The sequence below is a fragment of the Taudactylus pleione genome, unplaced genomic scaffold (genome assembly GCF_031769625.1).
Source record: "Taudactylus pleione unplaced genomic scaffold, aTauple2 ptg000386l, whole genome shotgun sequence".
Lineage (NCBI taxonomy): Eukaryota > Metazoa > Chordata > Amphibia > Anura > Myobatrachidae > Taudactylus > Taudactylus pleione.
In genome coordinates, this window is record NW_028284787.1 from 16,068,752 (window position 1) to 16,095,753 (window position 27,002).

Sequence of the window (27,002 nt, forward strand, 5' to 3'; positions counted from 1 at the left end):
CCCAATATGTATTTTAACCTCTGCTCCCCCAATGTGTATTTTAACCACTGCCCCCCCAATGTGTATTTGAACCTCTGCATCCCCAATGTGTATTTGAACCGCTGTGCCCCAATGTACCCTATGACACCAACGTACTAGCCCATCAATGGTTAATATCCACCGCGCCCGCAATGTACCCACTCCCCTAGCCAATGTTATGACAGTGTAGGACAATGCAACTTGTCCCCCAATTAAAAAAAAAAAATACTAGGAAAATAAACTGACAGGTTTAAAAATGTATTTAGAACACATTTAAAACATATCAACTAATTAAAATAATTCAACTGCTAAAACATTCAAACTTTAAAATGTAAAAAGAACACATTAAAAACATATCAACTAATTAAAATAATTCAACTGTTAAAACATTTTATACTTTCAAAATTTAAAAACTTATTTTTTCTATTTTTCCACAGAAATTACCAGTGCAAGAGAGCGACAATTTGTGACAGGGTTTCTCGAGTGCTATCGCACCCATGAATGAAACAAAGGGCCCGACTGTAGCAATAAATACAAGAGAGCTGCTGCAATTGAAGAGCTTGTAGCTTTTAGCAAGCCATTCTATGACGAGGCTTCACCAAAGTAGGTGAAAACCAAAATACTAAATTTGCGTACTGAGGGCCTGATTCATACCCACTCGCAAGCGCTATGAGCTCGCAAGCGGGTCAATTGTTAGGCAGTGCGCACGCTCGGCGTGCGCACTGCGCGTGCCAGAGCCCCGGAGCGAGCAAGAAATCACTCGCTCCGGCGCTCGCATCCAAAAGGGGCGGCTGTTGATGTTGATCGACAGCTCACCCCATTTGTTAGGCGGGTCGGGGGGGGGGTGGCTTGCCAAACGGAGGCGTTCCCGAAGGAATGCATGCCGTTTGGGGGCGGCCCCACTGACATCACCAGTGATGTCAGTGGTGAGCTTCCGGCTCTATTAGAGCCAGTAGCTCACTGGGGCTTGGCGGGAATGAGACCCTACCACAAGGGTTTCGTCGCAAGCCCGATGGTCGCAACCATCGCGACCATCACCTGGCCGCTCGCAAAAGCTGTGGGTGGTTACCTACAGCTATGTGAGCGGCCAGGAGGCCGGATTTAAAAAAACATGCGGCCGCCTTGATTCAGAGTGAGCACACGCTTTTTGTGTGCAGCTCTGAATCAGGCCCTGTGTACATTAAACAAAATACATATCAGCAGGAGTCATGAGCATCTGGAGTGGGGGCCAATGAGGTCTGCACCAGTAACCTGTGGTACTTCGACCTCCTCAAGTTCCTGCACAAGCAGGAGCCACAGCGAGCTTCACAAGCGCTTATGGTTGAGAATGTCCCTGGGGAGCAGCAAGAGAACACAGCTGAAACAGAACTTCAGTCCTCTTTGGATGTGTTAAGTACAGACATAGTGCATAAACACCATGCCAAATGTTTTTTAAAAGTTCAAAAGTCCATAATTGTCCATATCACACTAGCAGATACTGTCCCCCTGCTATGGTACTGCCCCCACTCCATTGAAGTAGGCCAGTTATTGCTTCCTGACCTCTTTAGCCTGTGCAGTCCCTATTGACTCCAAAACTGCAGATGGGGCCACAGTGGTCAGGGTCATCTGCCATAGCTGTGTCTACTGTCCTTTGTTGTATAGATTAAGTTTTTCGGAGGTAATTGTGGAGGACACAGCAGGTCAAGACGATGGAATCTATTTTGTCCACATGTAGATTTATAGCCATATGTAAAGTTCGGAAATGGTTGCATAGAATGCCAAAGGTGTTTTCCACTAACCTCCGTGCCCTGGATAGATGGTAATTGAAGATGCGCTTTTTTTTTTGTCAGGCCCCTTTGCACATATGGCTTCAGCAAGTGTTCATGGAGAGCAAATGCCTCATCAACCACAAAAACGTAGTTAAGGCCGTGCTATGTTGCCTCTGTACTTGGCAAATTCAGATGGTTGCTGTTAAGTTTCTCATAGAAGAGGGTTTGTTTAAATTACCCTGCATCAGAAGCATGGCCATTTTTGCCCACATCAACAAAAAGAAACTCATAATTGGCGTTCACCACCGCCATAAGCACTATACTAGAAAAACCCTTATAATTGTAATGAAAGGATCCGCTGTGGGCAAGTGGGTTAATGCGGATATGTTTGCCAATCAATGGCTCTGCAGTTGGGGAAATTCCACCTACATTTAAATTTCTTAGCAATCGTCTGCCACTCCTCCACCATTGTTGGAAACTAGAATAAAGAAAGAAAAAACAAAATATTAGAAAACATATTATTAACATTAATCTTTTCTCTCTCTCCTCCAACAGTCTACAACACCAGACCTCAACCTCCTCACCACTAGTCTGCCAATGGCCACCTATAGCGAGAGCGAGGCTGAATTTAACCAACCTGCTGCAAGATGGCATCGTTACTAGTGCAAAACCCAAGCGCAGCCAGATCCACTGCTTAAACAGGTTGAACAGGCCCTACAAAACCCCCCAGACATGTTCGACCACCTGTGCACTCATATAGCCAGTAGTCTACGTGAAATGAATTAAGGTCAACAAATTCATGCCCAGAGGATCATATATGAGACAGTGATCCGGGGGTGATTGAAGCAGCTGGGCGCCACAACTAGGCTGATAGATGAGTCTCTGCCCCTGACATGGGTCTTCCTCATCCCATTCCTACCTGCCACCAAGTTACCAGGTGACCCAACTGAGTCCAAACCCATCCCGCCCTACACTCCATCTCACTTAAGGTGCGTACACACTAGGCGATCAGGAAAGCAGTACGATTACGACATCGTAATCGTACCATCGTTCCTGATCCCCTGTAGTGTCTGCACTGAATGATCAGTCATTCAGTGCAGACACTGTCCATCATTCCTGAACATGCCAATCTGTCGTTATCATCAGATTGTGCTGCATGTTCACGATGGACAATGTCGGAAACGACCAGCGGGAGTGCGCATCGCTGGTCGTTTCCGACATAATAGTGCACGATTTGTACACGATTACTGAGCGACTGCACGATTACGATGTCGTAATCGTGCAGTCGCTCAGTAATATCGCCCAGTGTGTACCCACCATTACCTTACTCCTGAGCCCACCAAACCCTTCACATCCTCCTCTGAGGTTCTTTACAGAGCCTTGTTGGCAGAGGAGGAGGAGGAGCCACCCCAATTTTTAAATTTTTTAAATTTGAGTCAATTTAAAATATCAACAAGTTTTATCTCTCCCAATAGCTACTGCATGGTATACGGTACGGATGATGCAGATTGGACAGGGTCACTAAATGCATGGCGCAAGGACAGATTGGGGAATGCTGGGGCTTCAATATGGACTTGTGGCATGTGCTTCTGGCCTATTCAATCCATTGTTTGACACACCGTATACCATGCAGCTGCTTAGCTATTGGGAGAGATAAAACTTGTTGATGTACTAGTTTTTATACATTTTGAACCATGTTGGTTTTGGTAATCATTAAAAAGCAGCCATGTTGGTTTGGCATTTATGTAAAAATACATTTATTGATATTTACAGCCATGTTGGTTGAGTTTTTTCCCTCAGTGTGAAAAAAAAAATGTTCTTTCACCAGAAAAAAAAGTGTAGTGTTTATACTCACCTTAGAGTAGTGGAACTTCAGGACATTGACAATGGCATCAAAGGTGTCCTGGATGATGCGCCCCAAAGCCTGGGGGAAATGAGGGGCCCAAACTTCAGGTCTCCAAAGGACCTTCATGTAGCCAGGTACCTCAGAGCCTCTCCTCAGCCGGGATGGCCCTCCTCATGCTGGTGTAGTGCCTCTGGATATAGGGGGTCACCAGACGCAGCAACTCCTGGAAGGTGGCATCATCCATATGCAGGTAGTTGCGGTAATTGTCTGGGTTGTTCTCCCTAATCTCCATCAACAGGGGCATATGGGAGCGAGTCTCCCTCCTCATCACACACTCCTTGGTCCAACTAGACCTCATGCACCTCCTATCCTCAGCTCCATCACCTTTCAGCTTCAGATAGCCATAGGCTACCAGAAGCTTATAGCGATAGGAATCCATCACCACAGCATTTATTTAGTATAGAACACACTTTGTTAAAGGCAAACCCAAAGCAAAGCACAATAGCAATGTACAGCATTCAACAGGGTATAAAACCAACCCCCACTAGTCACAGAGCATGCCCAGATCTAAAATGGATGCTACATTTTATACCCCCTAGATAAGCCCTCCCCTATTGAGATTCTAGCAGATGCATTGTGAGGTTGTATGGTGCATTCAATATATCTTAAACGATTTACAATTGCTTTACAACACATCTAATCGTATGCTCATTTGCACAATCGTACCATTTGTTGGTACAAATCGTAAAGAATTTCAAGGGAAGAATTTTCAAGGGATATCATATACGAGATCGCATCTTATGCAGATCGCACCGTGTATGGGCACCTTTACTTTATTGACTTTTATATCACTTAAGTTGCTGTGACACCAGTCTAAACTCCATACTAATTAATTAATTAATTATTTAATTGACACCTAGTATCTACAATACTAAATTAAGTAATATATAGACACCTATACCTATTTGGTATATACCCCTTGGTTGGTAATAGCTTCAGCAAAATTAGACAAAAGATTAAAATATAGAAGATAATGAGTTCTTTTTTAGTGTTGTAGTAGAGCATTTTGCATGCGTCAGCAGTTTGTTTTTTTTATAAATTAGTCTTATATCAATAAATCTACAGTATATAATAAGATTGACTGCTGATAAAAATTATATAAGGCTAATTAAAACAAAGCAAAAGAAAGAAAAAAGTAGCTCTCAACTTTGGCAAAACCATGTTGTACTGCAAATAGGGAAGATTTTAAATATGAAGAGAGATTCAGATTTGAGAGTTGTGCGGGCACAGAGGCTGCCTTCCCCGGCTTCTCTCCTGCTGCTTCACTGTCTGTTTGCAGCCTGTCTTCAAGAATGCACAGCTTCAAGACAGGCTGTGAACAGTGAAGCAGGTGAAAAGCTGTCCCCGCAAAAAGAGCAGCTTTTCGGAAGTGATAATTAAGTATAGGAGGCATGATGAATGCCTCCAATACTGGGATTGAACTTGCAGTGAGTTCAATCCTTAATTATCACAGGGGATATTTTTCTCTTGATGAATAGACCCCTAATTTCACCCGTGTAGACTTTAGATATTTACTGTTTCGATTTCCATCTCACCACTACAATAACACATTAATTCTTCATATCTATAGTAATGCGGATTCAGTATGATTTAACGCCATCCCCTCCCTCACTGCTATAGTAAGACATCACACTCCCTCACCTGTGCACTAAAATATTCCACTCCCTCACCTCTGTAGTAACTAGGGATGTGTGCCGGACCATTATTGCTGGATTTGGATTTGGCTCAGATTCATCATCCGGCTTTGGATTTGCCAAACCTGCCATAACTGGTTTTAGATTTGGATTTTTTACAAAAATTGGCAAAAAAAGCTAAAATCACATAATTTGGGACAATTTTTTCCCTACAGTATTATTAACCTTAATTTCATTAATTTCCAGTAATTTACAGTGAATTTAGACCACCTCTCAGCTTACAATATTGTTTTCACCATTATTGGCCAAAGGTTGCAGTGAGCTGGCTGGTTACTAAGCGACAGAGCAGCGGCACAGACACCGCAGTTTAAAGCACATCTATGAAACATTGCCACACAGCAGTGGCAGAAATGAAAGTTAGTGCAAGATGGAATTGTCCTTGGGCCCTCCCACCCACCCAGTGGGGTACGGCCAGCAGAGTCACAGTATTTGTATACACAGTGGGCTATGGCCCAAGAAGTCACAGTGCTTGTATACACAGAGGACTAAGTCCCAAGGAGTCACGATGCTTGTATACACAGTGGGCTACAGCTTGCAGAATCACAGTACTTGTATACACAGTTGGCTATGGCCCAAAGAGTCACAGTACTTGTATACACAGTGGGGTACAGCCCAGGGAGTCCCTATGCCTTTATACACAGTGGGGTACAGCACCAAAAAATAAGTTTATTTTCTTTTTTTACTTCTTAAACTTTTAACTCTCTTGCAAGCTTTTTTTTTACTTTTTTAAACTTTTTTTTTGTACACACACTTGTGAGTCTTGACACAGACACTTTAATCAGCAGAGTATAGGGCAGCATACATCAGCGTGCAGTGTGCCCCAAATACATAGTCACTTTACAAGTACAGCCACTTGTGAGTCTCTGGACACAGACACTTAATCAGCAGAGTATAGTGCAGCATACATCAGTGTGCAGTGTGCCCCCTATACAGTCACTTTACGTCCTCATCTCGAATATTGTGTTGGAGGCCATATCTCCAGAAGGATATTAATACAGTAGAGACTGTAAAAAGAAGGGCAACTAAGATGGTGCAAGGTTTACACCACAAAATGTACCAGGAAAGACTAGAAGATCTTAATATGTATAGTTTGGAGCAGAGATGTGATAGGGGGGACACGATACAAAAGTTCAAATATATAAAGGGTTTTAACAAGATAAAGGAAGGAGACATTCTTCAAAGAAAGAGAAGTATTAGAACAAGAGGACATGTTCTGAAACTGGAGGGAGGTAGGTTCAGGGGAAATTTGAGGAACAATTGCTTCACAGAAAAGGTAGTGGACAAGTGGAATAGCCTCCCATCAGAGGTGGTAGAGACTAAGACAGATATCCTTCAGAATAAGTACGGATCAATAAGGATTGAGGTAATATGTTTAAAAATGGGGCAGACTAGATGGGCCAACTGGTTCTTATCTGCCGTTAAATTCTATGTTTCTATGTGGGTATGTCTGATGCCATGTCAGTAGTATGTGGTGATGTTTGATGCCATGTCAGGAGTATGTGGTGATGTTTTATACCATGTCAGGGGTATGTGGGGATGTCTGATGCCATGTCAGGAGTATGTGGTGATGTTTGATGCCATGTCAGGGGTATGTGGGGATGATTTTTCTAGAGCAATATTCTGCAGTAACTCGCTGGGGTCCCATAAATATGTTTCTTATTAGAGGAGGTTGTGGAGAAATATAGCTTGAGAATTGCTGATCTATATAATAAAATAAAGTACTAATAAAATGCCACATTTTGGGAGTTTTTATGTATAAAAAAATCTGCAGACAAGTAATAAATTGTAAGTTTGAAAATGTACTTTAAGAGCTTTATTGGTAATAATACTTTATAGAACAATCTGTATAAGTGTAATTTGTAATACAGACAAATCTGCTGACTTTTTGAATACTGTTGAAAGCTACTGTTTACTGTATCTAAATATTTTACTTTACTTTTAAGTGTTTGCAGGTATTAAAATACAATGACAATTATTGATAATATTGTATACACAGGGTCAGTTTTTTAAAATTCACTTTTATTAATTCCTTTTAACTCCTTGTATAAACTATTTATAAAAAGTAATTATGTAGTTGGATGTTTACAGTATTTGAGGATGTATTTATTTTCACATAGAAATGAAATGTTAAATGTAATATTAAGCTGAAGCCTTACCATTGTATTTGCTGTTAAGATATCTCTTTTTAATTAAACAAGAATTATTCTGTTTGTGCAATGGTTATTCAGTTGCATTATAAATAAAATACATAATAAAAATAAAATCCTAGGAGAGCTTTAACAGTCAAAATGATATTACAGATAAATTAAAAAATATAAAGTATGTAATATGACCAATCTTCTCAGTTGCAATTACTTCTTATGACTCTACATTATAGTCACTGATATTAGTGCCTGTTCAATTCCTTATAGCATTCATTTAATCATAGTACTAATAGTATGTCAGGATTCATTACTTTTTATTCTATGACTGAATGACCTGTCATGATGCTCCATGTTTTAAGCTATTAATGGCTATGCTGTTTCTTGCAATGCTTAATATAAAGGGAAAGTAGAGAGAATTATTTTTTTTATTGTTTTAAGTCCCTTATTATTTTCCGAAAGAGTATACTACCGCCAAATTTGCAGTAGTTAATGATAAAAAACAGACAAATACTTTGAACAAAACCATTAAATACACTGAACTTTTAGGTTTCTGTGGGATTATTTGTCCTTGGAAGACTTGCTTTGTTTCTCTGCCACCACTTGCATGACAACTAAAAAATTGTGCAGTGCATCTCATTGTGTATTATTTCTTAAAATTGCAGGAGTTTTAAAGAAAACGCTGAGAGGACTAGAGGGGTGATTTATTCGTGCAGTGTCAATAAGTGTCTTGTGTAAAATGTATCACACTGTGCATACAAAAAACCTGCACTAGCTTTGAGGTGGATGGGGATACTACATGCAAATGCAGTGCAGTGAGGGGGTGTAAACTCAAGTTAATCATGCTCCTTTGAGATGCATCTCATTTTTGGTTAAATGTAATATGTTCTTTACCAGTTCCGCACCTACACAAAATGGGGGAGGTATTCAAATTTATGATGGTGATGAAGTACGCATACTTGTTCCTGATCATAGATTTATGGTTACATATACCCAGAGATGAATCAATGGGGGGGGGGTCACAGTGGGCAAGTACCCTCAAGCCCCCCCTCCAGAGGGTTCCCTTGCTGGAGCTACTCCAACCCAGCTTTGGCTCCTGCTGTCCCCCCTCTCGTGACCCCGGGCAGTCTGGTGATTGTGTTTGGGCCCCGTGCCTGCACCGCTGGAGTAATCAGCAGGGTGCAGGCATGGAGGGTCAGAATCACCTGGCACAATAAAGTTTTATCTCTCTCTGTGCCTGAAGAACAGAGTAGTGAGGAGCCTATGTTGTCGCTGCCACGAGGAGGAGTAAGGAGTAGATCCAGGTAAGTCAGGCTGCTGCATATACACGAGGTGCAGGTGCTGAGGCTATGGAGAGATACGGGGAGGAGGGCCGATGCTGCTGCAGAGATGCAGGGGTGAGCTCAGGCTATAAGGAGCCATGTGGGGAGGGCTGAGGCTGCTACAGAGAAACAATGAGTGAGCTGAGGCTATAAAGAGACAAAGAAGGGGAAGCTGAGGCTATGGACAGACACAAGGGAGTGCTGAGGCTATGGAGAGACACAGGAGGGAGGGCAGCTGAGACTGCTGGAGAGACACAGTGGGGAAAAGACTGAAGATTTTCCACAATTTGCAAGTTTAGAAGGAAGAGGCTGGGGCACAATAATCTTCATTATACACCAGTTCTATAAAAAAAACATACAGTATTACCTCTGTTGTATGATGACATTGGTTATATCCTACATAAACAGACATCTTCCAGACCATGTTATTACCTACATGAATAGTGAATACTGATTAAACTTACCATCTGCAACTTGAAGAACAATTTCTTCAGAGGTTCCCCATTGCAGATACAGTAAATCCCCATATAGGTAAGAAAAGACTCAAGCCAACTGGCTTGTACCTATGGAGAGGGTTGGGGGTTCACAATAAAAATTGGTGTACTTGCCCTAAAGATCTCTGTTGCTGGCCTGTAGCTGTCTATGGGATGATTCTGCTCACTTTGAAGAACTGCTGCCCAAGAGGAGGCTCCGGAGTCTGCCCCTGCTGCAGGAGTGCACGTAGGACCTGCCCTGCTGTTGCTGCCTCATGGAGGTGCGAGGGAGGAGGCACTCACACAGCTGGCACAGCCAAAGGGGCAGTGATGCATAGAGGAGGCCTCAGGTCTTAAGTGCCCTAAGCCCCCCGAAGGCCTAATCTGACCCTGCATATACTGCATTTTAATGCATATAACTCAAAATTATATTCTAATTCAGGGATGTTTTTTTTGCTGTGTGCGTTTGACATCCAAACCACTTGATTTATTATCTAGTGATTTTAAGGAAATGGCTGCAATTTTTAGGAAGTGCTTTGTTCTGATTTGTTGATTTCAAGCCAATGAAATACATTTTACCACAAGCATGGATAGAATGTATTGCAATTCTAACTTTTAAGTAAGCATAATATATTCTACTTCTTTGTTGCTACAGTACAAGTCTGACACTCGTAATTATATTAATATGTCATGACCAACACATTTTTGAACTTCACAGTAGGGGGCCAAAAATAAAACTTGCATCAAATAATATTGAGAGTGACTTATGCTTACATCCACAGGGTTACCACAAATGCCATTATCTTGCACACAGGTGGATGATGATGAAGTAGCCGGTGAATCTCATGCTCACCCCACCTAGCACAAAACACCTCCAGATAAAAATGTTTAGGGAACTGAGATATTATCCATTACTCTGATGCATACAAATGTCAGGCTTCAGTACTATGAGATAGCATAAACAAGCATATGGGCGTATGCCCACACCACATTGTTATCATTGGGCACACTCTGTGAATGCTATGCTATGGCTCTTGGAGCTCCTGCTGTGAATCATGCAGGCTCGGTCCCACAGACAAGCCCAGGCTGGGTAATTTGTATCCGGCCCCCTCTCAAACCAACTTAAATATTCATATCTAGATAATATCAATGGAGGCCTTTGTTTTACACATCCTTGAAATACAATGTTTTAATAAAAAAATTAACACATAGATGCATAATGACATAGTATACTAGCTGATATACCCGACTCCACCCAGGTAGAACTTAAATATTTTCATAAGATATACATTGGTTTATTGCTTCTAACCCTTAACAACCTTGTATAGCTTACTCAACTTACACTAATAAATAATGACACAGACAACAAGAGCTTGGCTAAAAGGTCACAGCTTTTATTTATAATTAATTAATTAATTAACCTAACCAGGGTGGCAAAAAGACGCTGCAGGCTCAGTTCTAGCTTTCACTTCACTCAAATACTGGGGGAACGACTGAAACGTCCCCCCTCAAGATGCACAAATGCAGCGAGGGTCCCACTTCCCTCCTGGGCCAATCCGAGATGATTCCGTACAAAAGCGCCCTGGTCCCCCTTTACAGAGCAGGACAAATTCACCAAGTTCATCGTGGGCAAGTGCCCCCACAACGTATCTTGCACCACATAAAGCCACTGAGCTGCAGCATACTCCCGCCAAAGCCAGACTCCAAAGGAAACTTGCCCGCCACCCAATATGACCTAGCCCCAGAACCACAAATCCTTATTGCGCACACAGACCAAGGGCACTAAAATGCCTTCCGAAAGGATGGAAAATAACGAGTTAAATCACCAACTAAAAGCTATGACTCAAGCTACCCAGCGACACAGCATGACTGGCTACTGACACATTCACCCTCTTACTTGTCCTGTCCAATGCACCATGTTTTCGCGCCGCTCTCCCAGTCAAACGAGGCACCATCACAGACCACACAATCATCCCCTTCAGCCTTTATACTAACCAATAACATCTCACCATGAACAATCAACTCCATGCCTTTCAGCTGCACCACGCTATTGCTCTCGACAGGCAATGCCCACTAGTCAGGTACACTCTATGTAATCCCCAGCACACAAGCAAATCAAGCACGAAACTCTACACCAAACCTCGCACACCCTTCTTCTACCTGTCACCCAAAACAACAAAACCACTGCGTAACCAGATCATGCAGCTACAGCCAAAAATTTATAGAAATGGCCCACAACCCCGTCCATACTGTCAACCGCTGCAATCCTAGTGAAAAACAAAATTCCGTACCATGAGCAACCACCAAACCCAACCATCCCGACATAACTTTGAGAAGAACACAAAGCAACTAACTAGCAGGGATGCATAATAGGGGAAACAAGTAACCCATGTGAAGAGGAAATACTAAAAAACCTACCCGTGAACCAAAATGGGTCAGATCAAGGCTCCCGGGAGGAGAAATTAAAAAATCCCTTCATGACCCCCCAATTGTTAAACGCTAGTCATTCAATTATTGGCTGGTAAACAATGTTTCAGGTTGGTGCCAGGTGCGTAACTACCACTTGTCGCAACATAACATTCTCACTGTCAGCTGACTTTGAACGCCATAAAATCTGCATGAATGCGGGACATGCCCCCACAATCGCTGAGCCAAAACTGCCCCAATTTGAAAGAAATGAGTACAAGAAGCTGAAATATACAAAACTGACCCTACCAAACCCCGTCCAAACAGTAGCAAAATGACATATGGTATGCAGTGCAAAATAGGCATGTAAACCACCATTGTGCTCCACCAGCAGAGCGCCACCTCTATAATGTGCCATAATGTTTAATGGGAAAATAAACCTCAGGATGTTGAGAAAAGAAAACTATCAACCCAAACCTGCTTGGCCTCTTCCGACCACCAAAGCTTGCAAAGGGCCACTGATCTCCTAAAGATGAATCTTTAAGCAAAAGCGCTGACAATGAAGATGCCTTATTGGCAGCCACCAACTCTCGTAACCTAAATTGTCCTAAGAATTGCCGCCAAAAAGGGCAAATAGGAAAGCGAGGCCTCAATCATGCCAGAAACCACCTGACCCCTAACTACAAGCAACTACCTTTAAAAGCTGCGGTAGATGTCGCGAGCAGGGAACCCCTTCACCTAACTTATAATAGCGTAGCTAAAATAAATAACATGAATACCTTGAAGATACAATAGAATGCTACTAATGGTTCCAAATAGAGGAATGAAGCAGATATTCTAAAACTTGCCCTCCATAGAAGTCTGAGCACCATAAGCTTGTCAAACCGGCTAGGCAGACGATTACATCCGCAGCACCAACTGTATGTTTGAAATCTAAATATTCAATGCCGAAATGCACAAACTAAATGACACAGCAAACGCAAAACAAAAAGTGAAGATGCGCTTCGGTTGTTAATGGCGTGAACTAAACCCCATTTTTAATTTTTATTTATTTTTGAATTTTTTCTGTCGCACCAGAAATTAACCAGTCGAAAACTATGTCGCACGGACAAGAGTTAAAAGGCCACTACAATTGGGAACAAATAAATCGATAGACCTACCTCACACCAAACCCAGGGCCAAGGAACCTTGCAGAAAGTCCTCCTCAAAATAAGAGCCAAAACTCGGGAATAGTTGCCTCGACAATTTGCCACAGAAAGGTCAAAGCCCAATGTGTTCACCATTAAATCGAACCAGAAACCTGGCCCCACTACGGAGTGTGTTATAACCCTCCGCCAACAAACGAACATGATGATGAGTCTGGCTCTCCTCGGCACTGGCCCCCTCCCTTTCCTAGAGACAATTCAAACTATGGGAAGATATAGAAAGCAAAGTTAAAGGAGCCTATCAACCAACAACCCACACTCCCTACAACTGTGCCAACCGTTAATCAACACACAATGTGAGCAAACAACTTAACAAACCTAGTCACTTGACAAACGACCGCCTGCTATCACGACAATCTCGATCCCCAAACGACCAACAGTAAACGCGACCCACAATCATGTCATGTGTAACTTGAATCCACAAAAACACGTAAAAGATGCATGCGCATAAAAGAGGAGGTCCGAACAGATGTCACTCCTTCCTGCACCTATTACGAGAAAGTCGACCAGATCATGCGCTACACCAACCAGTCCAGTGCCAGCATGAACACTAATTGCAAAAGAAACTGGATTTCTCAAAATAGGAACAGGAAACCACACAGCCCGTAGGCAAACATTACTTACCAAAACACCTGAAAATCACTGAAAAACCCCATGAATTACACAGCCTAGGAGTGCCAGACCCCAGACTAAAAGCTGACCCAGAATCACACGTAACCATCAAGGCACTGTAACCCGAACTGCATACTAAAACCAAAATTTTGACAAATGAAGAAACTGCTCTGAAAGACCTGTGGGGATAGCAAAATTAATGGAACTCTACAATGACTATGAGAAATGCTGCACTGATCGGAAACTAACCCGCCACCTGTATGGGAACCACCCCACTGGATAGATGCAGAGATCCTGCATGTGGGAAAAAGGAAAAGGAACCTCCAACCGCCCCCACAAAACCTCTGCCCCAACCTGGACCCCCAAAACTCAGTAATAAACCATTACAGAATGCAAACTACGGGGTGCCCTGATCAGCACAGACATATACCAATGTGTAACGGAAGCTGAATGAAAAACCATACAACAACAACAAAAATTTTACCTAGCAGGTTAGCTATAACCACAGAAAAAAGTAGCTAAACAAAAACAGCGACTAAGCCTAAACTGGCTTCCATGAAGCTGACCCCTTGTCGGGACTAAGCCCCCGATGCCTATCGGCAATCCTTGGACAGGAGCTCGTCCTCTCCAGCTGCCTCTGCGGAGACGAACGACCGCCCGACCCCCGAGAGAATTGGGAATCATAACAGGCGACCAACCGCCTCCCGCCACCTATGTACACCAAGCTTACCAGCAGAATAATTTCTGCGGGGCGGCCCCATGACCAAGGGGGGTTGACGCTGCTGCCATCAACCTAAAACTCTAACCCTCAAAAGGCATACCACAATATCATCGTAGTTCCGCCTGAACTGGCCATCAAACTCATCCCATGTCAAATATGAACCTGACAAAATGACACGCACCAAACAGATATAATGAAAAAACCCATGCTACTCAACCCACTTGCCAAATACCATGTGGCGAAGATGAGCATGCATTTAAACCAACTATTATAGGCAAAAACTTATGTCTCACCACCAGCGCTTGCCTTCGTGGCCTGATTCCACCCCACTACAGCACATCCGAGCGAGAAACATTCTAAAAATTTTAACTCTGCAACTCCTTTCTCACTGTAGTGCAACCGCGCAGAAACGCTACAGTAGCACAATGTACAGTTTCCTTTCTGATAACCCATATCACCTGCATCATCAGTCTTCCTAGAATTAATACCTGACCACTTGGCTAAACGCTGCGCAACCCACTTGTCGATCATACGCGGGCGCGCCAGGTAAATGAAAAATGAGAGTAAAAAGTGCATTCAGAGCAAAAATTGGGACACGATACATACTCACCAGCAGGACCCAAAACCTTATCTACAAAGCTTCACAAAGAGGAGCCACCGGCTCGTCTGCCGGGATCGCTGCGATGCACATATTATCATCAGCTGCACGAGTCACAGGGTCTTCTCCCCAACACTCCTCCCGCAACCTGCAACTACAGGAGACATGAGGAAAAAGCAAAGGAGGCACTGCTGTGGGAGCGGGGATGGTGGGGGGTGGCCCGTGATCATGGGCACCCAGGACGACCAGTGGACCACAGGGGAAGGGGGGTGGGAACATGGTGGAATGGAGGCGTGAGCTGTGGAGTGATGCATACAAAGGGAGGGGGGCGATGGAGAAGGAGAAAAAATTGATGGAGGGGAGGGGTGAGGAAAAGAAGGGGGGTTGATTTGAAAACTCATTAAAGAAAAATAGAGGGAAAAATAGGGGGTGTGGTGTATAGGGGAGCAAACCTGTAGTTGTATGAAGTATGTACAGCAAGGGCCAGCCCAGAAGCCCTCTGCACAGGATGAGGGGAAAAGCAGGGAGAAGTGGAGGTAACAGATCTTCCTTTGGGGGGGTGGGGGGGTGCAGAAATTGTGTTGCCTGCTGCCTGCAACAGTTTGCCTCTTGGGACATAGCAGGGATTGCAGGATGTTCCGGAATGAGTGCTGCTGAGGTGCATCGCCCAAAATGGCCACCGGCTATTTAAGATGGCCGCCGGTCCCGCTCCAAGGGCGGGCACTGGGACCACCCGCAGCTGAGGGGGGTGGAACATGCCGCCTGTACAGGGCTACACCGCGGCGCTAGCTGCCGGGGAGAAAGGAGATGCAGAGTGCGCAGCGGGAGCCACGGAAGCGGGAGCTCCTGCTGGTGCCGGGCAAGACTGCTGCACAGGCAGGAGACAATGCAGCCTCGGGGGAGCCTGAGCAGGTGAGGGAGGAGGGGATATAGACCCTGCAGAGACTGTGCTTAGTGTGTGGAAACTGTGAACAGGCGATGGGGGGGTGGGGGTGGGGTAGGGTAGGTCAGAGTGGCATGGATAGGGTATAGTGGGACAAATGATTATACCAGAGAATAAAATATAACAAAGTGGGAGAAAAGGAAGGCATTATGAAAGAAGGGAATACAAAGTTTGACAGAATAGGTGAAAGATAAAGCTACTCAGCCTGCTCCTGTTTCACAAGATCCATAAAAAAGAGTCTGTCTTCATGCAAAAGAGCCAATATATACTACTCAACCAACCACTTCCCCAAGCAATCTCATTGGCTCTACCAAAAAACTGACCAGACAGCCTTAGAATCTGCCCAGCAACAAGGCTGTCATCAGCAGCCATACAGCAAAAAATGCAGTATTCTTAGATATTCTCACGCTTATCCAGCCTTTGCCTATTATTTAATTTATACCATCTTAACTTAACTTATATGCTTAGTTTATTTTGTGCCTCTGATGTAAAGGAGAATGCTATGCGTATAATTTCTTGCTGCATCCTGAAGTTGCTTCCTGCTTTTAACGTGGGTGTATCTGGCACTATGTTTGGCAGGAGCTTTCTTGGGGAAAGGAAGAGGTGATGCCCGTGAGAGGTGTGAGGCAGAGTTGGGCTGGATGAGGGGTGGTGCACACTTTTTGAGCTTCACATGGCAGGTAAACATTGCAATGGCCCCTAGAGAGGTCCTACATAAAGCGTAACCTCCTCACAGGTTGATGTTCAGCGCCGTAATTCTCATAGAGCTCACCACTGCAGTAAACCTTGAAGATAAACTCGAACTGTTGCCCAGCTGTCAGAAGTTTGCATAATCCACCATAAGTAAAGGACTGGGACATGTCAAGGAGGTACTCAGCGAAGCTGGTGTAGTCGTCCCCTTGCTGTTGTGGGACATGATAGAGAACTCCTCCCAGTTGTCCACCACATGCCTCACAATTAGTTCATGCACTTCCATAGCCATTAGACTAAGTATCATGCATAATATAAGAGAGGGACCAGAACAGACAGACTCCGCCTCCTATGATGGGGATAATGGTGTGAGGCACAATCTTCCCTTAACATTCAAAAACTCAATTGCCATGTTCGAGAAAATTATAAAGCCAAATACAAAACAAGTGAAGTATACAAATGGAGAAAACCTATCAAAGTTTTAAGCAGTGGCGGCTCCAAAGGTGAGGCTGTAGCACAGTCCAACATTCAAATAGAGGGGCCACACCAACTATCACCCCAACTGATGCCAAACAACACTGGCAGTTAGTGTGACTATCCTATTTGAATATTGGACTGTGCTGCAACCCCACCTCTGAAGCCGCTACTCGACCTAGATAATGAGCTTACAGTACCACAGTACTTGGCACATGCAGCTTTGTCACATAATCTTCTCGTCATTTTACCACTTTTCACCCCATTAAAGGGTCAAATTTTGAAATATCCCTGCTTAGTGGGTGCTTAACCCATGGAACGAATATACTACCTGAATTTCATGAGTCTAGGTCTAGGGATTTGGACTGGGCATTGATGAGTCAGTCAGGACATTTGTGTTTATATAATTTATATAGATAGATAATAAGTATTCCTTGTATGTTTGAGCAGCAATAGTTTCTAAACAAAGAATGCTTGGTGAACTCTGTTTTTTCACTTCCTTCTGAATGTTAGGTTTGTCAGAATTCATCAAACAATAACATAATAGAATGTGTAAAAACCTAGTGGCGCTTTACTTTTAATAAAAAAAATAAAAACAGTATACTTCTCTCGTGATGGACAATTTCAATGAAAATTCATATATGTCGAGAAAAGAAGCAATATATAGCATAATACTGTATGTACAATTTATTAATTCACTTTGAAAAAACACTACATATGTGTAAGATGCAATATTTTCAAAGTGTATTAATAAAGTGTACATACAGTATTATGCTATATATTGCTTCTTTTCTCCACATATATGAATTTTCACTGAAATTGACCACCATGAGAGAAGTATACTGTTTTTATTTTTTTCATTAAGAGTATAGCGCTACTAGGTTTATACTAGGGGTGTGCACCGGCCACTTTTCGTGTTTTGTGTTTTGGTTTTGGATCTGGATCTTTCTTCATGTATTGGATCTGGATTGGTTTTGCCAAAACCACCCTTCCGTGTTTTGGGTTCTGGGTTTTGGATCTGTATTTTTTTGAAAAAAAAGCATAAAAACAGCTAAAATCACAGAATTTGTGGGTTTTTCTGCTCCTATGCTATTACTAACCTCAATAACATTAATTTCCACTCATTTCCAGTCTATTCTGAACACCTCACACTATTGTTTTTAGTCCAAAAGGTTGCACCGAGGTAGCTGGATGACTATGCAAAGCGACACTAGTGGGTGGAACAAACACATGACCCATCTAGTAGTGACACTGCAGTGGCAGACAGGATGGCAGTTTGAAAAACTAGGCCCCAAACAGTACATAATGCAAAGAAAAAAAAGAGGTGCAAGATGGAATTGCCCTTGGGCCCTTCTACCCACCCTTATGTTGTATATGCACAATTTAACAAACCAATCATTTCAGCGCCAGGGTCTGCCACACAACTGTGGCTGAAATGATTGGTTCATTTGGGCCCCCACAAAACAAGCTGGCTATTACCTGCCCTGCACAAACTGGCTCTACGGAGTCAAGATGTCGTCCTCATCCTCCTCATCCACCGATTCCTCACCCTCTTCAGTGTTGTGTACATCCTCATCCTCGCAGACTATTAATTCATCCCCACTGGAATCTACCACCACAGGTCCCTCTGTACATTCTGGAGGCTGGTCTCCCTAGAAGAGTTGATAATTAATTTTTATGAACATCATCTTCTCCACATTTTGTGGAAGCAATCTCCTACGCCTTTCGCTGACAAGGTTCCCAGCTGCACTAAACACTCTTTCGGAGTACACACTGGAGGGGGGGGCAACTCAGGTAAAATAGTTTGTACAGGGGCCTCCAAATTGCCTCTTTTTCCTGCCAGTACAGGTACGGACTGTCTGACATCCCTACTTGGATGCTGTCACCAATGTAATCCTCCTCCATTCTGCCACTGGTGACAGTATCATATGCAGTGACAGTAGACATGTCAGAAATTGTTGGCATGTCCTTCAGTCCGGACCAGATGTCCAAACCGGCCCTTGACTTGACACAGGCGCACGCTTGGAGCTGCTACTTAGTTGATGCATGTGCGGCTACTGCGCATACATTTCGCACACAAACAGAAAAAAAAGAATTGTTTATTTTTAGTGGAGCGCACTTTGGTGGGTACACCACCCTTTAACAGACTTATGGGACACAGGCGCATGCTTGGCGCTGCTCCTTTGTTGATGAATGTGCGACTACTGCGCATACATTTCACACACAGAGAAAAAAAAGAAAATGTTTTATTTTTGTTGGAGTGCACTTTGGGGGTTACACCACCCTTTAACAGACAAATGCAGGCTTGGCACTGCTGCTTTGAGGAAGCACGTACAGTGCACACAATTCACAAACACAGACAAAAATGTTTTATTTTTGTTGGAGTGCACTTTGGGGGATACACCACCCTTTAACAGACAGATGCACACACTTGGCGCTGCTGCTTTGAGGATGCACTTACAGTGCACACAATTCACAAACATAGAAAAAATGATTTCTTTTTGTTGGAGTGCACTTTGGGGGTTACACTACCCTTTAACAGACAGATGCACGCTTGGCACTACTGCTTTGAGGATGCACGTACAGTGCACACAATTTACAAACACAGAAGAAAATGTTTTATTTTTGTTGGAGTGCACTTTGGGGGTTACACCACCCTTTAACAGATGCACGCTTGGTGCTGCTGCTTTGAGGATGCACGTACAGTGCACACAATTCACAAACACAGAAGAAAATATATATTTTTTGGACTGCACTTTGGGGGTTACAGCACCCTTTAACGGACGAGCCAGCAGGCCCTTTACTTATGACACAGGCGCATGCTTGGCGCTACTTTGTTGATGCACGTGCGGCTACTTCACACACAATTCACAAACACAGAAAATAGATATATATATTTTGCACTTGAGGGGAGCACCCCTGATGGACAGAGCACCCCCTGGACAACACTACAGCACCCCTTTAGGACTGGGACACTGCACAACACAGCCCAGCCAGCCCCTATAGACTTTGGAGTGGACACAGCCCCTATGGACAACTGACTGCACAACACAGCACAGCCAGCCCCTATGGACTTTGGAGGAGTTTACACAGCCCCTATGGACAACAGCAGCACAGCACAGCGCAGCATTACACTACACTACACAGCCCAGCCAGCCCTAACTCCCACCCTCCCTCTTCACTGTCCACAGCCGAGTGAGAAAATGGCGCCAACGCGGGGACCTTTTATAGAATCCAAAACACGCGAGATCCGACAGCGTGATGATGACGTTTTGTCTCAATTTCAGATCCGAGTCAGGCGGGAAAAGTTGAGCCTGACTCGGATATGACTCGGATCGGGGGGGTTCGGATTTCAGAAATCCGAACCCGCTCACCCCTAGTTTTTACACATTCTATTGTCTGTATTCACTACCTTTGGGGTATAAGGTTACCCACGTATTTCCCCTAAGGCAGCTTTACCCAAGTGCGTTAGGGAGTTGTATACACTTTATTTTCTATTCATTAACATATAAGCTGATCATGAAGCCCTAACATTGCACTGGCCATGACAAAACAACAGTCTGGGTCATGGCATTTGCACAGTACTAGGATGAACCTAAATAGTGAAGGACTCCCCATATTTATACCGTGTATTAACACAGATGAAGAAGTACATTTTTGCCTAACATGGCAAGCATACAGATTTATTTGTACAGATGAAGACATGTCAGCATATGAAAAACAAATAGCTGCATCAGGCAACTACAGAATGTATTTTCTGAATGGAAAACAGCTGCTGACTACATACTGTATAACTAGAACACTGCATAGCTGACCAACTGGGCCTGATTCTGAGTTGCACACAGCAGAGTCCATCCATGTGTACATCTTTTAGCGGTTGCACGTTTGCGACTTTATGCAAATACCTTTACAAGCCCTTTTCTGGTGTACACCCATGCATCTGAACATGTAAGGACTGAGATGCCCACTTTGAGCATCTGTAGACACTCAAATACCACTTGCTGCATCTTTAGACACAACCATAAGTTGTACCAGCCCTTCAATAAAACACGCGCAACACTCCAATTTCCTTGAGTCCGCATGGCCACACAGGAAACTCCAATATATTTTCAAGACATTTCTGAGAACGTGCATCTCAGTCGCAACTGCAACCCTGTGCACACAGACTCTGGATGCATGCGCAGTGCGACTTACATGCATGCACAGTAGAAAAAAAATGGTCAACTGCATCCAACATAACATTTACAGAATCTAATTGGTTACTATGGGCAACATCTCCACTTCTAAAAACCTGCACTTTAGTAAATATACCCCTTAGAATCAGGCCCACTAGATGCTATTCAGCGCCTTCCATTAACATCCCACCCTAGTTTCTTGTGAGGATCTACATGTATCTCTACCTCTTACTACAATAATACACATATGATCCTGCCATTTCCCAGTGAATGTTTTGTTAAAACTTGAGAAAATCACAAAATTGCTCAGCACACAGGGCCTGATTCAGAGGAGCATGTAAGACCGATTTTCATGTAGTTAAGTGACTATTTGCAACTGCACAGAAGCAAAAAGTTCTGAAACCCCTACAATGGCATATTTTACACACAGTGTATGCACAAAGGTGTTGTTGTGATTGGGACAGATCGTGTCAGAAATGGGACAACAAAGTGATGGGTGTACATAGGCAGTGACTAGGAGGTGGCGAGAAGTGACTGTAATAAATTGTCTAGAATAAAATAAAATGAGTGTTATAGAAGTGTTGTGCAGCTGTGTTCCCAAACGCACAGCCACAGAGGCCACAGGGCCTGATTCAGCAAAGATCGCAATTGTGATTATGCGCGCAATCAGATGATTGTTGCGTACTGCGCATGCGTATGCATCACAGTGCGCGTGCACGAACACACCACTGTGATCAGGACTACGATCGCAGTGACTGTGCAGACCCATCGCAGCGTGACTGACAGGAAGTACCATTTGGGGGTGGAGAAGGGGGGATGGTCAGCGAAACACAAGTGTTCCAGTGCATTTGAACGTCGTTGCAGGGGCGCGCATAAATTATCCACTGTGATGCCATACGCAGCTTGTGTACTCACTGTGTGCAGTGGGGTTAGCAATTCCTAGTGAGGGCAGAGCTGGTGCAATTGTGCGTGAGGCTGCGATTGTACTCTATGTTAGCGATGGTTCCGCAGTCTTGCCAAGTATTACGGATGTGTGTAAGGTAAGGTGGGTGTTCTTATGTTGTGCTGCGGAATAGCGATCGCAGAGGATTAGCATATCTTGTATGTTTAAGGCAAAAAGAGGGATTTGGAAAAAACAATTGCACAGGAGTAGATAGTCAATAAATCAATTACTGAATAGGGTTGTGAAGGAATATGGGGGTGCTTCCTAGAATATACGTAATATGTAGGGAAAGAAAGTATAGAGAAGAACTCCTTAACAGGGCACATCCCAAATTAGAGAGAGGGGAAGGGAAGAGAATTAAGTAGTATTAAAACATAGCTTTTATTAGTCACAATAAAAAACCACCTGGCATAGACTGACAACCATAGAAAAGATATTTAAAAAAATATAAATTGCAAGACAGCACAAACATGTACAGAAATTAGTATAATATATATTATCAAAGGTAATGATACCATGTACACTTGTCTATGATGATTGGTAGGTGTAGTAAATATCTATGCCCACCATAAATGTCTATATTTTAACAATAGAGATCTTGACTCAAACAATAGTTCTCGAATAGTAATTTTGCGATTAACTTTCAATCGTCAGAGGGGTGCCTTGTTTAACACCATGCGATAAAACACCTTCTTAATAAATTATATGAAATAAATACTCGGAGACATGAGATTTGGCAGAATAATTAGTTAGTAATTTATTACAATTATCTAATGAGTATTAAATTAATCTTAACTGATTGGAGATATGGTGGCAAAGAAAGGACGGCAACATACAGCTTACTCCAGCCATGCAGCACACAGACATGCATGCTAATCGGACACCGCCTAAGGTGCAGAGCAACCGGTAACTAAACAACTGTCAACAAAAGGTATCCACTCAACCCTCTAACATGACTACCCACCCGGAAGGGTGATGACGCTATCCCCGGCAGGGTGATCCAGCAACTAAATGAGTCAAAGAGGGTGAGCGCACCCAAATACTATAAAACTACAAACTGAAAGCTATTTGCACCCTAAGCGATGACCTGCCGTTCTTTCCCGCCAACGCGAAGGTCTGGTTACAGAACCAACGCACCGCCACCATACCTTAACTAAAACACTGAAGAAATAACCTGGAACAGATCCTCAACAAAAATCGAAACCCCCTCCTCAGTCAAATGAACGCCATCTCTCCTATACAGATATGCATGCCGGAAACGTATCCTGTCATGCACAACAACATTACCACCAGATGCCAACACCTGCTTTACGACTGCTGCATTCACCTTCTTTCTGGCTTCATCAGTCGCCCTACCATTCTGTACACCACGCCAGACCAGCCGAGGCACAATACACGACCATACAATCTTACAAGAAGGCCATGCTGAAGCAATCCTAGCAACATCATCAGCCATGGAGCGCCTTAATTCCAACCCAGTTGTCTTACCAAGATCATTTCCACCTAAGTGAATCAGTAAAACCTCGGGTGTCCCAAAACACCTTGCAGATTCTAAAAGTTTAGGACACAAGGCCTGCCACAGCATCCCTCTCACACCAATCCACCGCACACAATCAGAGCAAGGGAAGGAAGGAGCACCACAAGCATTCATGTACTTAGCAGCCCAGAAAACATAGGAGTGGCCAACAATCCATATTTTGAGAGAGTCAATTTTAACACCTGAAGGGGGAGAAAAAGAATGCAAAATTATATTAATTTGCAATTATAATTAAATAGCGGAGGATCTGCCAAAAATAAATTTTGTGTAACCAGCTGCCAGGCTATAATTTAGACAAGCTTCAGTGCCAATTTGAAGCAAACATAAAGACACATGAGGGTAAAAGGGGGGGTGGGGAAGAGGCAAAAAGAAAAGGTCAAATGCCTCCAGACTTCCACTGCCACAGCGGCAAGTAGCTAATCCCCGAGTCGGGTAGACAGGACAAACAAGACACACAAGAACATCATTGAAGGTAAACAAACAAATAACATAACAAACAAATAAACATAACATTATTAAATGAATGCAGAGGCCGAATGTAACGCTTATAACTGGAGGATTTCCAATGGCCTAAAGCCTTAATCCCGGATACAGAAAATCCCACTGAAGCAGCGGAAGTTGCTGCCCTGATACGAAACGAGTGCATACCAAAATCCTGGGGGGAGAGGCCGACAAGAGACACAGTGCTTCAAAACCCAACCAAACTGGTATTTGGTTAATGGCGAACCATCCTCATGTAGAAGCCAAGAGCACGCAGTAGCAGGCCTGACCTGAAGATAATGCTTGGCCAGGGCAATGGGGCAAATATGCAAGTCCTCAGAAGGGACAAGCGAAATCCAACGTCCCCTACCCAGCTGATCAGTTTTGGAGTGCCTAAGCCTACAAAGCAACGACCTCTCCCCTACCAGAACGTCCGCCCAAAGGAGCGCAGAATTGGTTCGCTTGGAGGCCGCCACCAACTCTGAAATCCGGAAAGCCCCATGAAAGGCCACAGAAAAAGCTAGTTTGAACAAATCAACTTCAAAAACCGAATCTGCCACATCCGCTATGACAGCGAGGAGTAATGGGAGGAGGGAAATATCAATAGGACGTCTCTTGTCGGGCGCAACCGGAACCGAACGAGCCCAAGCTTTCAAGGCCTTCTGAATCAGAAAGCTCTTTGTCAGGTCTGGAAGGCTTTTTAACTTAAAGAAAAATGAAATACCGGCCAAATAACATGAAACCACAGCTCTGGATCTGCCAGAGACATAGAGATGCCAAATAAAAGAAAGCATCAACCGATGCCTGCTCTTACCTCAATGTCTGTGGCAACGGGAATACTCTTCCCACTCTTTCCAAGCCTGGCGGTAAACTCTCAGAGTACCCGGAGCGAGAGACTGGTGTGCTAAGCCCTCCATGCCGGCTTGATGACCTGCCAAACATAAGAGGGGCAAAGCACACCAGTAGCATCAGCCCCAGGGGCCAAAGATCGAAACCTAGGCCACTGAAATCGAGATAACGTATCCGAAATTTAATTCTCTGCCCCGGGAATATGCCACACCCTAAATGAAATATTGCAGCGCAAGCAAGTTAAGACTAATTGCGCCAAAACTCGCAACACTAGCAATGATTTAGCACGCTGCTGATTAATCGCATGCACAACACCAAGGTTATCACACCTGAGCACTATGCTGCGATCACGCAAACGCTCACCCCACACTTCCAATGCAACCATAATTGGAAAGAGTTCAAGGAGCAACAGGTCCCATGTGAGACCCAAACGCACCCATTCCTCAGGCCAAGGAGCCGAACAACAGGACCCGGCAAAGTAGCAACCAAAACCAGCTGAACCCGCTGCGTCGGTGAAAAGCTGCAGCTGAAAGCTGTCGACAGCTGGAGCCATCCAAATCACCACACCATTAAATTTAACAAAAGAAAATGCCCAAACGGACAGATTGCTCTTGATTTCAGAGGTCAGTCGAATCATATGTTGCGGCCTGGACGCCCCAGCCGTACACCGCTCCAGCTTTCAACAGAAAATTCTGCCCATCGGGATAATCCTACAGGCAAAATTCAACAGGCCTAAGATCGATTGTGCCTGACGCAAAGAAATTCTATTTGCAGCCAAAAACGTAGCAATCGCATCACACAATTTCACCACCTTGTCCTGAGGAAGCCTGCAAACCCCTGCCAGAGTGTCAATCTCGTTACCCAAAAAACATAGGCAAGCGAGAGGACCTTCAGTCTTCTCATCGGCAACTGGCACCCCGAAATGAAAAAACAGAGCTCGCAAAGAAAACAAAAGAAATGCACAATGGTCTTTATCGGCAGGACCCACGCACAGAAAATTATCGAGATAGTGAGCTATCCCGTGACCCCCGCAAGAAGTCTCCACGCACCAATGAAGAAAGGTGCTAAATCTTTCAAAAAAGGCACAGGAAGCAGAGCATCCCATAGGCAAGCACTTGTCTATAAAATATCTGCCGCCAATGCATAACCACATGTACCTGAAGGAGTCAGGATGCAGGGGAAGTAGACGAAAAGCCGATTCCACATCTATCTTAGCCATGACAGCTCCGGGGCCATACGACCTAACCATCTCCAAGGCCTCATCAAATGACTGATACCCCACCGAACAGAATTCCGGAGGTATAGCATCATTCACCGATGACTCTGATGGGTATGACAGATGCTGATGAGCCTAAATTTACCAGGAGACTTCTTGGTGACAACTCCCACTGGAGAAAGAATCAAATCCTCCAGTGGAGGTTGTTCAAATGGGCCTGCCATTCCCCCTAGGCTCACCTCCTTCTGAATTTTTTCCTTTAGTACATCAGGTAATGCATGCGCTGACCGCAGATTCTATGGGGGCCAACCCTAACCTCACCCCTAATGGGTAATTAAAACCAAACATGAAACCGGAATACAAAAAAAAGCGTGTCTTCAAGGTTTGGATACCAACCATTTGGCCATAGCCTCCAAACGCACTGGGGATGATGCCTTAGCCCCGGTATTCCCCGGTGGCTTGGAAGGACTGCTGACCAGCCGGTCGGGAACAATTGGACACGGTATGGGCTCCGCCGCAAAGCAAACAGAGGTGGCTAAAACGACACTGCTGCCCCTTAGTACAGGTGGCATTGTTAAAAGCAAAGCATTTGCCTTTATTCTGAGTCTGAGCAGAAAAACGACCCGGTCCCGGTGGACGCTGAATAGGGGGAGTTTCGACTGGAAGACGCGGTGGCTGAGTGACTTCCAGCCACACCTCCACGTCCTTACCACCAAACTCAATCACAGGCCTGCCATCCTGCTTCCGACGAAACTCTTTGTCGTAAGCCCACCAGGCAAACCCCCCGGGAACTGCGCTGCATGCCATTAATCAGGTGCAGATACCTGACAATATTTAAGTGCTCCGCAGGA

At 44.1% G+C, this 27,002-nt stretch overlaps 1 pseudogene; it reads right to left on the reverse strand.

Annotated features, from left to right (window-relative positions):
* Positions 1 to 1,333: 1,333 nt before the first annotated feature.
* LOC148507752 (uncharacterized) lies at positions 1,334 to 26,375 on the reverse strand (annotated as a pseudogene).
* Between the last annotated feature and the right edge of the window lie 627 nt (positions 26,376 to 27,002).